Raw genomic sequence first — 18,786 nt, 5'->3', positions numbered from 1 at the left:
CTCACTGAAAGTAAAAGGTCCAAAGGAAAGCAATGAAAATGAAAACAAGCTGCTATCCCAAGTAATGAAAAACAAGAGACCCTCTGATTTTTTTTCCTTCCTTTTTTATATCTCTCTCTCCAAAAAACTCCCTCAGTCCATTTTGTCTGTCACTCCCACTTTACGCCTCTTTTGTTCCAGCTTGTTGCATGTCCAGCTAATAGCTTTTGCCAGCCCATCGGAGTGTTCTCTGTTTTGTCCGTAACCTATATTTCATGCTAGCAACATCAAATGTTCACGCCGTAACCTTCCAGCCCATCCGCTTTTCAGCACATGATAGTTGGTCCCCTCGTAGGTTTTGTATTCAGTTGAGATTTTCCAAGAGTGCCCTTTATTGCAATGTCTCTCTATTCTCAAAGGGATGTCAGCAGCTCATGCACTTCTTTCTAAAACAATAAATGCTCTGCAACATATAGGCATGATATGAGAGAAGTAAAATTTGAGTATTTATTCTGATGTGGTACAACTGCATTGTATATCTTTTTAAGTGCAAAAATATCAGAATTTATCAATTGACTCAAGTATCATAATCTACAACATAATTATATACTTAAATCATTTTTGGTTAAATAATCTATTCACTTAAGTAACTTAATCATGCAATTTTAGCACTTCACACACACCCCCCCCCCCCCCCCAACTAGCTTTTTGACTACACTCTAGCAAATAAAGTGAATGAATTCATGCAAATGTGAGATTACCAACTACAATTTCAGAAAATCCTAGAATCACATGCCATGAAATAGACTTGTTGAGTTTAACAACACTGGAGATAGATTAATCTGAACTTTTGTATCGACTGGGAGATTTATACACCATTTAGTTAATCAACCAAGAGAATTAAATGTAACAAAATTTGCTTTCCTTCAAGTGCATGGGAATAAGGTTAGAATTCCAAGATCGACTACCAAGATGCATTAACAATTTCAATCACAACAACTAATATAAGAAAACCACATGATATTAATCAAATTCAAAACCATTGTAGTAATGGCTTTCACACTGTTACACTTTAAAATGCACCTACTTTCTTATTTAGTAAGGACCCCAATAACGGGCAGTCTTTTCCAATACACAAATGTAAATCATATATAATTTTTTTTCTTTTTCTTTTTTTGGTTTTCCTAGTGGGAGAATTAAACATATGAATGTGCGTCTACCCACACTTTTACAAATCGGCCCTTACCACTAGTCTACATAAAGGATTTTTTTTTTTTTAACTCTGGCTTGTCCCTTTTCTCATTTAATTCACTTCAAATTTCTTCCTAAACCATTAGGATATGGTTCATTAGAGTCCCAAACAACCGAAGTGTAAATATACAAATAATGACCCAATGTAGTCTTTCTAGGCATTCCGAGTATGTGTTGTGTGTGTTTTAGCAAAACTCTTAACATCTTTCCCTTGGTTTAACAACTAAATAAAATGGATAAGTCCATCTTTTGACATATACTCATATTTGCACTACATTCCACATGTTCTTTGACCTTAGGAAATCATTTTTCAGTTCACTTTCCACCATGTAAAATTCAAGAATAAGGAATTTAATTTGCTTTGAGCTCATTACCAACACTCCCCCAAGGCGGACCAACATATGTCTAAGGCATGCAAACAGAAAAATAAATTCTCTTCCACCCCCCCCCCCCAACTAGATTATAGCATTGTCCTCAATGATGCAAGGAAAATGAAAGAATTTACATAAAGAGACAAGTTAAAGGGAAAAACAACTAAAAGAAGAACCAAATAGTCAAAGAAAAATTGAAGGAAAGAGGAAAAGGAAGTACCTGGACAACTTTGAAAGTAATGCAGCCAAAATAAAAAAATAGAAACTAAAGAACAAAAGAAAACAATAAAAAGAAATGGACAAATCAAGAATATTAATTAGGGTCAAGCAAATGTAGGGTAGATTCCTCAAGTGCAAAGTTAGAAATAAAAGCCTTGAGCCTTTGACCATTAACCTTAGAAGCATTTCCATTTTGAGGATTGACAACCTCAATGGCACCATGAGGGAAAACTATTTTAACCAAATAGGGGTCACTCCATCAGGATCTTAACTTGTCAGGGAACAAATGAAGTCGAGAATTATAGAGTAAAACCTATTGATTTGGTTTAAATGATTTTCTTTGAATATGCTTAGCATGGAAAGACTTCGTGCATTCCATGGACAACTTAGAATTTTCATAAGCATCCCTCCTAAGTTCATCTAGTTTCGAAAGGTGTAATTTCCTCAAAAATCCAGCTTGACCAAGATCAAAATTAAATCTTTTGATGGCCCAAAATGCGCTCAACGAGGAGATGACAAGCCTTACCATAGATTAACCAACAAGGAGACATACCCAAAACAGTTTTATATGCAGTCCTATATGCCCATAATGCATCGGTTAATTTCAAAGACCAATCCTTTCGGTTAGGACTCAGTTTTTTTCAAAATGGTTTTAATTTTCCTATTATCAAGTTCAACTTGGCCATTCATCTGAGGGTGATTATGGGGTAGAAACTTTATGGTGAATGTCATACTTATGCAAGAGGGCAGCAAAGGACTTGTTGTAAAAATGGGTGCCATTATCACTTATGATGGCCTCATACAATCAATTTCCCAACAATCAAAAATCTCAATGATTAAAATCGGTTGTAAAGGCATCATGTTCCTTTTAGTGACAGCACCTAATTTCTGACATGACTCACAAGTTTTGCAGAAACTATATGCATCTTTAAACATATAAGGCCAATAAAAACCACTTTGTAAAATTTTTACAATTATTTTATGTGCAGAAAAATGACCTCCACACGCCTCACAATGGCAAAAAGAAAGGACGGATTGTATTTCATGATCAAGTACACATTTTCTATTGATTTGATTAGAATAGTATTTAAACAAATAAGGATCATCATAAAAGAGCGATCTCACCTCATGCATGAATTTCTGTATACCTTGAGCATCTAATAAGGTGGGGTTTGTCCTGTCGCCAAGAAATTAACTATGTAAGCAAACCAAGGCAAATTCTCAATTAACATAAGATGTTCATTAGGAAAAGAATCAAGAACAGGTGTCTGTTGTTCTGTTTCAATAATTGTGAGCCTAGAAAAGTGGTCAAACAACTATACGAGAACCAAGAATATAGGCACGAAACTTCTCTAAAGCAAATACAATAGCATGTAATTCTTTTCAGTAGTAGAATAATTTTTTTGAGCAGAATTTAAAGTTTTACTTACATAGTAAATGACATAAGGAAGTTTGTCCCAATGCTGTCCAAGAATAGCTTCTATAGCAAAATTATTTGCATCACACATGATTTCAAAAGAAAGTGAGCAATCAAGAGGTTGAAGAATAGGAGCAGTGGTTAGCAAAGTTTTAAGCCAACAGAAAGCTTCTTGACACTCGAGTGTCCAATCAAAATTTACATTATTCATCAATAAGTTATATAAAGGCTCAGAAGTAGAGCTAAAGTCCTTAATAAATCTCCTATAAAAACCCTCATGGCCAAGAAAAGATCTGATGTCTTTTCTTGACTTAGGTGTAGGAAGTTTAGAAATCAACTCAATTTTTACTCTATCTACTTCAACTCCTCTAGATGAAACTATATATCCAAGAATAATGCCCTGTTGTACCATGAAATGACACTTCTCCCAATTAAGCAACAATTGCTTCTCTTCGCATCTGGCCAAAACAGCTTGTAAATTGGTAAAACAACTCTCAAATGAATCACCAAATACAGAAAAATCATCCATAAACACTTATAGGATGTTCTCAATCATCTCACTAAAAATGCAAAGTATGGATCTTTGAAAAGTTGCTGGTGCATTGCATAAACCAAAAGGCATTCTCCTAAAAGCAAAGGTACCAAAAGGACAAGTAAATGTGGTCTTTTCTTGATCATCTGGTGCTATTTCTAATTGATAGTAACCGGAGAACCCATCTAAGAAACAATAAAAAAGCATGTCCAACAACTTTTTCTACCACTTTATCAATAAATGGCAAAGGAAAATGATTTTTTCTAGTGTCGTCATTCAACTTCCTATAATCTATACACATGTGCCAACCAGTAGGAATCCTAGTAGGAATCGATTTATTTTGCTCATTTTTAACAATGGTAAGCCCAGATTTTTTTGGAACTACATGAATGGGACTTACCCACTTGCTATCTGAGATGGGATAAATAATACCAACATTAAGCAATTTCAGTACGTCATTTTTAACCACTTCCTTCATTGTGGGATTCAACCTTCTTTGCATTTCCCTAGAAGGCTTTGCATCATTTTTTAAATAAATCCTATGGGTATACACAAAGGGATTTATACCTTTTATATTAGTCATTGTCCACCCTATGGACTTTTTATGCTTCCTAAGAACATCTAGCAATTTATATTCCTGTTCACTAGTTAAGTGGGAAGAAATTACCATATGGAAGGTGCTTTGTGGTTCTAAAAAAGCATACTTCAACTCCAATGGAAAAGGTTTGAGGTCCAAAATTGGGAATTGCTCCTTCAAAGGCTTGAGAGTTGATGGCAAGGGTGGAAGTTGCTCAAATTTTGGCCTCCATGATAGTGTAACTTGTTGACATATTGAGGAAACAAGAGATGAGTCATTAACATTTTCAAATCTTCTTCAAATTCCTTCAAAGAATCAATAAATTGAAAGTAAGGTGCAAAATTTTCATCAATGAAATTTTCCAGCAAATTCACTTCATGAACTTCTTCAACTTCTTGTGGTTGGCTGCAAAGATTGAAAATATTTAGCTCCAAAATCATATTTCCAAAACTCAACTTTAAAACTCCACTTCTACAATTTATGAGAGCATTAGATGTAGCAAAGAAGGATCTTCCTAAGATAACAGGTACTTGGAAGGTAGAATGAGTAGTCAATTGCATGTCAAGTACCACAAAGTCAACCGGATGGTAGAATTTGTCCACTTGAATTAAAACATCTTCCATAACACCTCTAGGAATCTTAATAGACCTATCTGCCAGCTGCAATGTGATAGAAGTAGATTTTAACTCACCCAATCCAAGCTGAACATAAACATTATAAGGCAATAAGTTCACACTTGAACCTAAGTCTAACAATGCTTGGCCTATTTTTGAGCTCCCTCTCATGTAAGCTATGGTAGGGGATCCTGAGTCTTTTTATTTGGGAGGGATGTTGGTCTGGATAATGGCACTAACCTGCTTAGTAAGAAAAACTTTCTTTTGCACATTCAATTTTCTTTTTACAATGCATAAATCCTTCAAGATTTTAGCATAGGTAGGAACCTGTTGAATAGCATCTAACAATGCTATATTAATCCTAACTTGCTCAAAAATCTCAAAAATTTCATCTTGATGCTTGTCTTTGTGCAAACGGGCTAGCCTTTGGGGAAAAGGTGCTAGTGTAATGCTTGGAACATTTTCAGATTCTAAAGGGTCTTATGCCTCATTTTCAGAAGGAGGTTTAGAAGTATTACCATTCTTTTCTACCCCTTGACTTGGAATGCCAATCACCTTACCACTTCTCAAGGTTGTAATAGCCTTGACTTGCTGGACATTGGAGTCTCCAGCCACACTTTGAAATTGATGGTTTTGGCGTTGTGGGTTAGGCTGAGATTGTGCAGGGAATTTCCCTTTATCTTGAGCACTCAAGGTTGTGGTCAACCTTGTGACTGAACCTCAAATACCAGCGATTGCTTGTGAATTTTGACTGTTGATGGCAGCTTAGCTTTACATGAATTGCTAAAAATTGATGGAGAGTTGCTGGAAGTTGGTGGACAGCTGCAGGAAATTATCTTCAAGGTTCTTTTTATAAGCTGGGACCATGTGGTTGGCATATTGAGATGGTCCTAAACCTCCTGAGGTTGTGTAGGGTGCAAATTGTGAAGAACCAACTATGTTGGGCATAGGTACAATAGCTTGTTCACCCCTCCAACTGAAATTATGGTAATTTCTCCATCCCGAATTGTAGGTGTTGGAATAAGGACTTGTTTAGCAACCATATTAATAGCAATAGATTGATCCAAAAGAACTTCTTTAAAGGCTAGAATGGTTGGGCAATCATTAGTTGATTATAGCTCAAGGTAATCAAAGGTACAGCTTGTACCTCATTCACTTTCTTCAGTTCTATGGTTTCTAATTTCTTAGAAATCATAGCCAACCTATCATTCAAATTATCTACTTTCCTCATATTATATTTCCCACCCCCTGAAATTGTCCTTGAACTTTCCGACCTATCATGAATATTAGATGTATCCCATGATCGTGTATTTTTAGCTAGCTAATCAAAATACTCAAAAGCTTCATCAGGTTCTTTGTTAAAAAATTCTTCATTACACATGGTCTTCACAAAATCTCATTTTTTGTTGCAACCCCTCACAAAAAAAAAAAAAAAACTAATGATCCTCCAATTCTCATATCCATAGTGAGGACATGCATTTAAAAGGTTTTTGAATCGTTCCCAACAATGATAAAATGTTTCCACCTCCTTTTGGCGAAAATTCATGATTTGTCTTTTCAAAGCATTGGTTCTATGCATGGGAAAAATTTTCTTTAAAAATTATGTTTACATTTCTTGCCAAGTCCCAATGGATCTTGGTCTTAAGGAATTCAATCATGTCTTAGCCTTGCCTTTAAGGGAAAATGGAAACAGTTTTAGTCTTATGACCTCATCAGTGCATGTTCTATCCATAAATGCGGAACAGACTTCTTCAAACTCTTTGATATGCAAGTAAGGGTTTTCAGATTCCACACATTGAAAGTGTGGTAGCAATGGAATCATCCCAGGTTTGAAATTAGAAACATTTGCATTGAGAGGTAAAATGATGCAAGAAGGGGTGCTAGTCCTAACAGATTGAAGATATTCCCTAAGTGTCTTGTTTTGATTTACCATTTCCCTATCATGATGCTCATTTTCAGCCATGATGCTAGGTATGTCAAATGATGATTCAAGAAAAGGTGATGCAGAGTTAAAAGATGTTAATAATTTTGTCCTAACTAGCTGAGATGTTTGATCTCTAGACCAACCAATCAAACAAACAAGAGCAAAAAATCAAAGGCAAAAATAAATAGATAAAAGGGAAAAATATCATATATCACCCAGGCTGTGAAGAGGTTCACAGCTCCACAAACATCCTCTCGGCAGTAGAGGAATGCTTTCTCGGGCAACGGTTGTAAAAACTTGACTCTTTCTCGAATGTGCTTCCAAGTGTAGAAGTGTCAAGTTGTATTAAGGATAAGTCCAAGATCGTATTCCATATGAACAAAGGGTGATCAAAACATTTGTGAAATTTTTACTATAAAAAAATGTATTGACCATGACAGATGAAAAATAGAATGAAATGCAAAGTGGAAAAATCCTTTTGTGCTTTTTTATGGTTGTAAAAAGAATGTGCTAATGCAAAACTAAACTTAAAATGAACCGAAATGGTGAAATTCACTTTTAGTAACTTAACATGTGAAGACTCTTGAAGATGAGTTAAGAAAAAGTATGAATTTAATTTCAGCAAAAAGAAGTCAAAGATGGAATTAGAATTTCTAACCAAAAAGGCAAATTAACAAAAACTAGGTTGGGTATCGGACTCTATTTGTTTCAGTTCCTAGATAATTTTCTCGATTAACAATCTAGTCAAGGTATTAATAAAAGGAAGATAAAAAAACTTATATTCAGGCTTTTGCAATATTTATCTAAGAGATTCAATACTTTACTAACCAAAACACACATCAACACTCAACTGTGAGAAGTCTTGATAATTTTCAAGTTTTTGTTGTACCTTACGTCAATAACAAATCAAGATCAAGAGCTACCATCTATTTTCAATTTGAATCCGACTAGTAACATAGTGAAATCAATATTTATTAACAAAATATTGTATTAAACTATAATCCAAAACAAATCAAGTCTCATTTTACAACCCAAACTTCAGAAATTAGATACATATGATATTTTTAGCAATAAAAATTAATCTAGGTAGAGCCATATTAAAATCTGAGAAAATATCCAAATAAGATAAATCCTAAAGTGCAAAATAACTGATCTCTGAAAATACCTTCCAAAAAATGAAACAAGACAAGAAATGTGGCAAACAGTGAAAGAGCTCAAAGGAAATAAAACCACCGAAAGAAAAATGAAGCCGACGCCGCATTACAGGAAAAAGTAATGCTAAATATATATATATATATATATATATGAAGAAGGCAACACCCTGAACTAAAACTGAAATAAAGTTTTAATCTTTATATCCAAACCTTGCCTAATCTTTAACTGAGGTAGGAATTCAAATAAACTTATTGAGACAATATAGCTAGCATATCTTGTCTATATTCTAGCTATATACCTACAAGCATAAGTTAATTGAATACCATTTCCCTCATTTACATTGAGGTCTCTAAGCCAAGCTCTCGCTTAAAAGTAGAGGCATGATTGCATTCCTATCTTGAGAGCCGAGTGAATAAGAACTGACCTTTGGGCCCTTGGCTTTGAGTAATTGTCTTGAAGCCAAGGATAATGAAATTGTGAAGGCTACAAAGAAAGCTATTTACGAGTCCTAAAGGGTAAACAAGGATGAGAGCAAATACTCTTTAAGCATATGAAGTAATCAAATTGAGTGAAAATTCAGGCAAGTTGTAATTTTGGCAAAATGAAAGGACACACTAGCCTGAGATTTGGAAGATCAAGCTCGGTAGAAATTGGAAAAAAAGTAATAGAATATTTATTCAATTAGTTTGCGCCCTCTACCGAGTAATTGATGATAAATAAGACTCAATCAATCACTATTTATGAAAATCTAATGGTTGAGAGATGGGGTCGCCTGTCAGGCACCCAAAGGATAGAGCTATGCTTCCACCTTTCTTATTTTTATGCCATAATATACGTACTACGTTCCTGTTTCAACTTATTATTTTTTTTCAATTATTTAATCTTCTACAATCAATTTTTTTATATATATAAATAATGCTAAAGTCACCGAGAAATGATACCTGCATTTTATTAATAGTTCAAATTTTTAATTTTTTTTTATTTTTTTTCAAAGATTTTTAAACTCCTTTAAATATTTGAAAAAAAAAATGACAAACACATTAAAAAAAAATTTATTAACTAGTAAATAAAATAATAATAAACTCGGTAAATTCTCACGGTAGTTTCTCAATGTAAGAAGCATTTTCTTTTTCTTTTTTTCTTTTTTTATTTGAGAGTTGGCAGCTTGTTAAATTGACCTGTTTCGTACTCTGATCACTACAAAAGTTTTTACATGACAACATGGTTGCTGGTTCACGGTCGATATGTGAATGTAAATTGTTAAATTTTGCAAACCCAAAATAATAATAATAATAATAATAATAATAATAATAAAATTGACTCTACATAACCTTTGAAAGTAAATACGAAAATTGCTTAAAAAAAGGATTCAACGTACGTACGTGCTGTGTCGGTCGATATACTATGAGCCCTAAAGTACGTATTTATGGGACTCTGTTGAGAAAGTCTAGATTGTGTGGAAGGTGGAAATAGTCCAATCAAACTTTTCCTTGAGAATTTAGACCATGCATTCCCGAGCTTATCCACAAAGTCAACATTAAAATAAACAAAAATTTTATGTACAATCATTTTTGTGCACTCTTTTGTGCACTCCAGTGATATGATTGGTTGGATATTAAAAAAAAATTAATCCAGCCAATCATATCAGTAGAGTGCGCAGGAAGTATACAAAAATGACTGTATGTAGCATTGCTCTAAAATAAAACAAAACATGTTCTTTGATGGCCACTAAAGTAAATTAAGTCTTAAAGATTCTTTGTAAATTTTAGATAGAACAATCAAAAAATTAAGAACTAGGCAGGTTAATAAAGTAATGGAAGAACAAATGCAATTCACTTAAGATAAAGTTAGCAAAAATCCAACACTCAAGATAGATTTGAAATAAAGAAATTCACTTTTAATTCATGTGATACAAGTTATAAAAGACATGACTTGGACATAGAGTGTGATTCATTAGTAGTTGTAAATTGGTTCCGCAATTACAAATGTACAGCTTGGTATCTTTGGGACTACTGGAAACAGCTACAAAATTTCTACAGGGATCTGATTTTTCCATAGTGCATCACTATGAAGAATGTAACCAAGTGGCAAACTCGTTGCCTAGAAGGGGTGCTTTGGGCGAGACCAAGCTTTTCTCGAAATGGTCACAGCTCCCAAGGATGACTAGAGGGTTAGTGAGATTAGATAAAATGGAGGACAGGGTACTTTAGATGAAAATGATATTGTATACTTCTGGTTAGGGTTTTTTTTTTTTTTAGGTAGGACCTTTTGGTAAATATTTTGTATTTAATGATTTTCCTCCGCCAAAGGTGAGATTTTCAATATAATGGTTGGAGGTTTCGCCCTCCATTATTATAAAATTAAAGAGAGAGAGAGAGAGAGAGAGAGATGATTTAGGATTAATTATTTCAGCTTATTATTATGTGTATGTGATTGAGGCTTTGAACTTGTTTAACTCATTAAAATGGCTTTTTATTAGTTATAAGAATTAATCTAAAATAATTGGGCTTGAGGATGCTTAGTTCATATATGTTTTATTTTGTTGAACTAGGGTTTCAAGAGACTTTTTAAGTTACTATAGCAGAGTTACCGTAGCTACGTTACTATAGCTATGACACTATTCACTTAAGATATTTTTGGAAGATTCTTATTTTTATTTTAGCTAGGGTTATATTTTAGGAAGGGTTTAAATACTTCCTATAGCCTCATTTTATGAAGTTTTATAAAATTTGATAAATTTTATTCATTTTGAATTGAGTTTATCTCCTCTTATTTTTTAATAAATTTTTAAACTTATCAAAGGTAAATTACAATATTTGTGGCTTTCCTCCTTTATAATTTGGGTTCTTGAGACAAATTCTTTAACCGGTTATAATTTTCATATAATCTAAATTCTTGAAACGAGTTCCTCAACGGGTCTAGATTCTTCTATTGACTTGATATTGACTTTCTTGAGAGAGTTTTTAAATTGATTATAGGTTTAAGAAATTACATTCTTGCGGGTTCATATCATTCTTGATTTCTCATATTGGAATGTTGCGTGTTCAGTCCAATTACTCCAACAGATCTATTCAAGCCTAAATACTTTCCCAAATATATATTCAACAGTTGAATCAAATTCCAAGTCTTTAATAAGCTTTTGAAAAACAAGGAAGAGTGGAACAGTCATTGCCATGGAAGAATAGTGGCCACAACGTCGGTGTTTGAACACGCACTTATGATTGCTTTCTAGTGCAAAACACTTAACGCCAAGGGTGCAAATTGCCATGAAAGAGTCCCAAAATATGGCTCAAGAGAGTCTGGGACAGGGATTTGGTCAAGGATTTTAAGAAGGAAAATGATAAACTTACTTTTTATTTACAATATGTATACAACTATATAGAAAAATAATATTATTTTAAATTTTATTTTGACTTTATTGATGATTTGATGTGTTTAAATATAATATAAAAATATTATTATATTTAAAATTATTTATAAATTATAAATAGGTTGATGGTGTATCATTACACTTTCAAGAATAGTATGAAGGTGGGCTGGGTCATAGTTATGCCATGGGCTCTCTTTCTAAATCTTTTGGTTGGGCACTGAGTAGGAATTAATGGACTAAGCCCAATTACACTTGCACATGCATTTCACTTTGTTGAAAATTTCTCCTCTTTACCCAATTTCCTCCTAAGAGCGCAGCCCATTCTTGAAATTGGAAGTGGGCCAAGCTAATTCAAGGACATTAATCAAACTCATCTCCAGGCCTTATGTTTAGGCTCCTCGGCATCTATTATATGTAGCCTTGAATTCATCATATTTTGTCTCGCCTAGTTTGGATCTCGGAAATCTACAAAATATTTTGTTACAAGGTTAATTATTAATTTAAAAAATTATCGTAGTTTTAAATTTCATTAATTTACTTTATGGGCTTGTAAACTTAATAAATTACACCTTTCATCCCTACTTTGTTAATTGAATTAGTGGCAACCACATCACATGATTCTGAACCTACATCACTATAATTCCAAACAAAAAAAATTATAAAGAAATGTCGTTTATATCAAGTTAAAAACTCATAATCTTTAGAAAAAAAATTTACCGCACAAAACATAGAAAAAATAAATGCTAAATTTCTTAAGGAAAGAAAAATAGAATACACTAGTCCTAGTATGGGAAGGATGGAGGGAAGACTTCCTCCCCAATCCCCATAGCCATAGGAACTACACAAGAGGTTGCTTGCGAACCATACTAATAAAGAGTGGCTCATTAGGTATGGTGGTTGATGTACCACAGAGTTACCCCACTAAGATCAGTACGTACCCCTTGCGAGATGGCCACGCATCTTGAATAGTGGGAGTGGGAGCTATGAATGAACCGACATTCCGGCCTACCCCACTCAAATCAGCACCAAATATGGGGATGTGCTTGAGTTTGTGGAGAGAGAGAAGAATTGGAGAGAAATTGGTTTGTTGTGCAATTGCCGTGACTTTTTGGTAATTGTGTCCCAAATAAATTTATTCTTGAAAAACAATCAAGAAAGCAAATTAAAAATGGCATAAGAGAGTATACATATAATATTTATGCTTAGAAAGGCAACATGCAATATTCTGGGTATTCTTCTGTACAAAATTGTTATAAAAAGTAAAAAATAATTAACGAGCTCAGCTGGGTCGACGAGGTTCGTTTGGTCAGACAATGAGATCTGGTGTATTTATATTGACTACAGTACTTCTACGCAACTTTTACTTTAGAATTGGACAATACCAGATCTTATCCACAAAGTGGCGCAAAAGTCAACATCAAAATCAAACGACACATGTTCTTGTTTCCTCAGGTAGGTTGGGATCTTGCCGTCAAATTACTCCACAAATTCAAACTTTACTTTCCGAAATATTCAATAACTGAATCAAATCTCAATTAACACGCCTTTGAAAACCAGAGAAAAGTGGGAACATGGGATGCAGTACGTGGATTGGGAACAAAAAGCTATAGACTTGTTTTTTTCTAATTTTTCAACACGATCCTACCTTGAAGACTTTTTAGTTACGTCTTTGTCAAATATTAGCATCACGGATTCAACATTCCCCCCCCCCCCCAAAACAACAAAAAAAGCAAGTTGGAATTCATTAAAGAAACGGGAACGAGATGAACGGAAGAATTACATGATAAACACCTCATTATAGAGAGATGATATTCGTAGAGCACCTTACACTCTTTTTAAAAAAATTTACGGCCTACTAGTAAAAGTTGAGATGTTGGGGAGGAGCAAAATCTTATAGATAACATTGAGAGTAATGCACTTGTTTTGCAACGATTCTACCACCACGAGTTGATTGGCAGTTAGCCGGGGAATAATTTGGCGGAGGCGGCATGTGTTTGGTTATCGGAAAGTAATAAATTTGACCTAAGCCGAGCTTGAAGAGAGGAGAAATAACAGAAATAAAGACAAGAAAATATACGGATATGATGAGGTTGGTAGGGGAACGGAGATGAGGGCTTCCTCAACATTAGAAAAAAGAAAAATGAAGGGCGTGGGTACTGTTACTATCAAAGCGAGGGAGTCTCTTTCTCTTTAGCTAAGTTTTCATTATTTTGGTTTAATAATAAAAAATGTGATCATTGATAGAGTTTGTTAATTACAATTCGACCGGTTTGTAGACACATTTATTCTGTCGAGAAATTATTTGTACAAGTCTCGAATACTTATCGCTGATAGTACTTATCCGAGCTCGTTTATCCAATTTGTTAGGTCTGATATAGTGACATATAACACTTTTGTTAGTTATTGCAGTGTGATACGCATTTTAAACACACTGCAAATGATAAGAAGCCGTTTGATTTAGGCAATGATGGCGGCCGGCGTTCTATTAATCCAACAACAATCGTCAAGGAAAGCATTGCTACGTAATTGGGTTTCTAAACCATTTCTCTATTTTCTTTTATCTACCAGACATGACATACGCGATGACGTTGAATACTACAGCGACAGGTGTATATGTCAAGTCCCTTGCTGTGTGAAATCACACAGGATTAGCGGTGCAATTCGGTGATTGCTCGCTTCTTTGAGAGAAAAGCAGATGAAGAGATAAGAAAACTACTACTCCACTAATAAAATCGAAGAATGATACATTATATATAACGATTGAAAGACCAGATACCTAATAATCTTTTTTTTTTCCTTGTTTGTCAAAACCACTTACTCCCTTTTCTTTAGAATTTTCCACCCCCACAGACGCATGCCGTGCACGTTCTGTCGGTTCAACCACAAATTACAATTGATATTGGAACGTGGAAAACATAGCACGGAATAGTCAAAAGGGGAGCTATTGTGCTTCAACAGTAACACACTCGCTTGTCTATTCCATGCACTCTTCCTTGCTCTAGCCGTACTTTATATATATATATATAAAGGGTTTTGCTAGATGTAGTCGGCAAATGAAGTCAGAATACAAACGGCTGTACGGAATAAATAAATTTTTTTTTCATGGTTGTACGGAATGAATAAAAAAAAATTATAAAAATAATTTTTTTTTCAAAATAATTTTTTTTCTATGTAGGTCTTATATTAATTCACTTTTTTAAAATGCCTGCACACCGACTGCATTTGCCGACTGCACAAATCATTTCTGATATATAAATATATGCACTCTTCAACTTTAAAAAGCATATTATTTACATACAGTCAAGATAGAAACAAGTCGATCGAGTTCATGCCGGCCATCAGTGATAGTACTTTCTTATTACTTGCTACAGACGAGTGGTGTTCAAATCATGAATATATATATATATTATATATATAATATAAACAATATAATATAATATAGCTATCCAGCATCTTTAGTAATAATGAGTAATTTTCACATCCTGGGTAAGCAGTACAACTACAGTAATAAACAATAATTTTTATTTTTTTAACATCCTTGATGAAAAGCATCAATATTATTTTTTCTCCTGAGAAAATGATTATAAACATTATTTTGTCTTCGAATTATTAGTATTAAATGTTTTACTTTCTGTGTATTAAATTAATAAATATTAATAAGTAACACTGCAAGGATAAGCACGTGAAAAATATCTTTCAACAATATAAGTGAACATTTCGGTATTTTAAGTCATACATCAACAAAATATGGTATATCAGAAATCAATCTCATTTTTAGTTATAATTAGTTAGATATTTTATTATGCAAATGTGAAATTTTATTAATCTATTTAACCTATGTAATTTTATTAATCTGTTTAACTCACCATCCAATTTTTTAACAAAAGTTAAATGCTTTAGAATATTAAATAGCATAAAATAGGGCGTAAAATTAATGCTTAGGGGTGTAATCGGTCTGGTTTAATTTTGGCAAAATCTAAGGACGAAACGGTAATACCGGTTTTACATTTTATAAAACCAATTATACACCGATTACCCCTTTAAATTGATACTTCCAGTTTTACTGATTAGGTCTGATTTTTCAATTTTAATATATTAAGTATATTAGTATTACTAATGTATTTATCAAAAGAAATATGTTGAGAATTTATTAGGCAATAAAATGTATTTAATATATATTTTTTATATTTAAAACGTATGATCAAATAAATATTCATGTTTAAGATTAAGATGTTATGTTATAGATTATAATATATTATTTCATACATGATTATATATATTATATATAATATTAAAAATTAATAAAATATATATAATATGTTAACGCTCCAGTCCAGTGTTGGAAAATGTAAAATGATTACGGATTGAATTTGACTGGTTTTTAAAATGAATCACAATTCCAAACTGAACTGGTTGAAAACCAGATCGAATCAACCGGTCCGGTCTGGGTCGGTTTTCTAATTTTTCGATTTATTTTTAGACCGGTTCAGTGTTGGAAAACGTAAAACCGATTATGAATTGGATTTGACCGATTTTTAAAATAAAGGAACCAATTCCGGACTGAACCAGTCGAAAACCAGATCGAATCAACGGGTCCCATCTGGGCCGAATTTTCAGTTTTTCAATTTATTTTTACACCCCTTTTAATGCTCTATTTCTCGTTTAATGCATGCAGGGGAATAAAAAATGCAGCACTTTTATTTTTCTTCTCTCAAAACACATGCATGACCATCTTTTTTATGGAGTTTAGAAAATATTTATGCATATCAGCCTTTACCTTTATCATACTGATTATTGAGGTCTATTATTAGTTTGTAAATTATTAAAACATAAGAAAATATGATTAAATAACAAATTTTAGGTTTTTTATTTTTATTTGATCTATTTTATTGAAAAATTGGTAAACTATCAAACATCACTCTGAAATTTACTCTATAATTGCAAGCGTTGCATTGGATTCCTATATTTGATATATCGTTGATCAATAAATAGTATTTCGAAACTTATACTCATAATTGAACACACTTTTTGTTTGTTATAAGTGACGATAATTTAATAAAAGTTATTGTAATCACATGATTACTTAGTACAGCTTTTTTGCATTTAAATTCTTTATTTTTCTATTGATCATACACAAGCATTTACCATATTTGAAACACATTGCAATACAGACTTTACAAAGAGAATATGTGATTCAACTTAGTATAGACCTTGATCAACTCAAGCAACAGCGTCATAAAAAATTGAATGTGCTCTCAATTAATCTCATAGAAGAATACACAGAATGATCATTTATCCCCCAAATAAGCCAAGCAGTATTTTCATGAGTTGAAAAAATATTTGCATTGTCTATTCTTCTTTTGGAAAAAACTAGACTTTAATTTGTCTGTGTTACTCAACTCCACAAATTGTATTAAACTATGGTCTATTTTGAACAAATCTTTTTTATTTTCTAATCTATCCAAACATATAATTACTATACTTTACTAACTTATCATTATCCAAAAATATTTTCTAAAATTTGCTTTTTATTTTTGTACATTAAATTATGCATTAATTAATTTTTTGTGACAAATCATATTATTTTTTATTAGAAATCTTGTCTTACCCAACTAGAAAAGTGTGCTTTGCACGTTACTCCAACCTAGTATATATAATCAGTAGTCAAGTTTAATTTTTTTGAAATTTTGTTCAAATCAAATTCAAAATTAAGTTTATAACTAGATTTCATTTTATATTTATGAACACTTTATTTATTTTTCAATTAAGGAACTTATTCAAGAGCTATACAGTTTTGATCAAATAAATTATTTCTATTATATATTTTATTATTGGGAGGGATGTTTACCCACTTCTTAATAGGCCCATGTTAGTCTAACGAAAGCCCAACAACCAAGTTCAAGCCCAAGGATGGGTCTATATATATATATATATATATATATATATCATGGATAACAGATAATACTTTCAACTTATTAGAAAGTTAATTACCTTAATTAATACGAAGAGTTTTTCAAAATATATTTTAGAGGTTGATCTTTGTCACCGTCACCACACCTTTATAAATAATACTTAAAATTAACGCATTTATTGATTGATTGGTACCCTTCCATTGAGATTATTTTTCTAATTTAGACATCAGAGTTTTACTGGCTAAACATCCCGTGCCGCCCTCTCATTTCGTTGCAAGCATTGGTACAGTTAGTGGTATGAAACACGTCTTTAATAATTATTTTTTTATAAATAACCATAATATCTTTATATAGTTTATAGATATGATTATATTCATAAAAACATAAATCCTTCACGTCATATTATGAAAATGATTTCCTGTTTTTTGCTTTTTAAATGCTAAGATAGTTTCACCCACGTAAAACTGAGAATAATACCGTGAAGATAATATATACGAAGTAATTCAAGTTTATACGAATTGAACAGAGTTTTATACGAGCTGTATATTTTAATAATTAATAATAATTTTGAATTTACAAAATTTTATTTAACAAACCAAGCGAGTCGTAATTTTTGTCTTATTAATCACCAATCACTACTATCGATCATAGCCAATAGAACCAATTTTCTATGCCAACTCATCAGTTAACCTTTTTTTTTGATAGAATATATTTCAGTGGGTCCATCTTTCTATAGCTGGAATCCACCCGATGATATTGACCTCCATTTCTTCGTCAGCCAAAGCTTATCTTTCCTGGATTTGATCATTTGAATAGCAGAGGAGGGATTAATCTTAGGAATGGTGTTGTATATTTTATAGCCGCCTTGTTGAATATCATTAAGGACCCATAGAATAAAGGTAAAAGCTACATACGGCCAGAATATATAATCCTTATTGCTACCTACAATTTCTTTTCAACCAAACAAAGAAAGACAAGGCTACTTTTCTGATGTGTTTACATGACAGAAAAATGATATAAAAGAAGGATTTGCTTTTGATCATTAAGAATGTTTTTCAAATTTTAGGTGTACTTTTTGTAAAAGAAATAATACAAAAATAAAAAAATAGTTTTTTGATATAGAACAATATTACATACAGTCCCAAATGAAATAGATAAGTTTAGATAATTTTATCTTTAAAATTTTTTAAAATTACAAAAATATTATTTTTAAAATGATAGTTTTTTATAATTTAATAAAGAGCTTATATACGTCATCCCTACGTGAGAATTGCAAATATAATTTCTTTTTGACGTGATTGGTATACATAAATCTGTATTTTACGTGGTTTGTCTTTAGAATTTGGGTTTTTAATTCAAGGTCATAAAAAACACTATATATATATATATATATATCGTTATTGCAAATTTGCAAACTTCAAGATGATAGACATTGTCGAGTCAAAATTTGTCACCAAATTCTAAA

This window comes from Carya illinoinensis, chromosome 9, assembly GCF_018687715.1.
Source record: "Carya illinoinensis cultivar Pawnee chromosome 9, C.illinoinensisPawnee_v1, whole genome shotgun sequence".
NCBI lineage: Eukaryota > Viridiplantae > Streptophyta > Magnoliopsida > Fagales > Juglandaceae > Carya > Carya illinoinensis.
Note: the sequence above shows the minus strand (reverse complement) of the source record.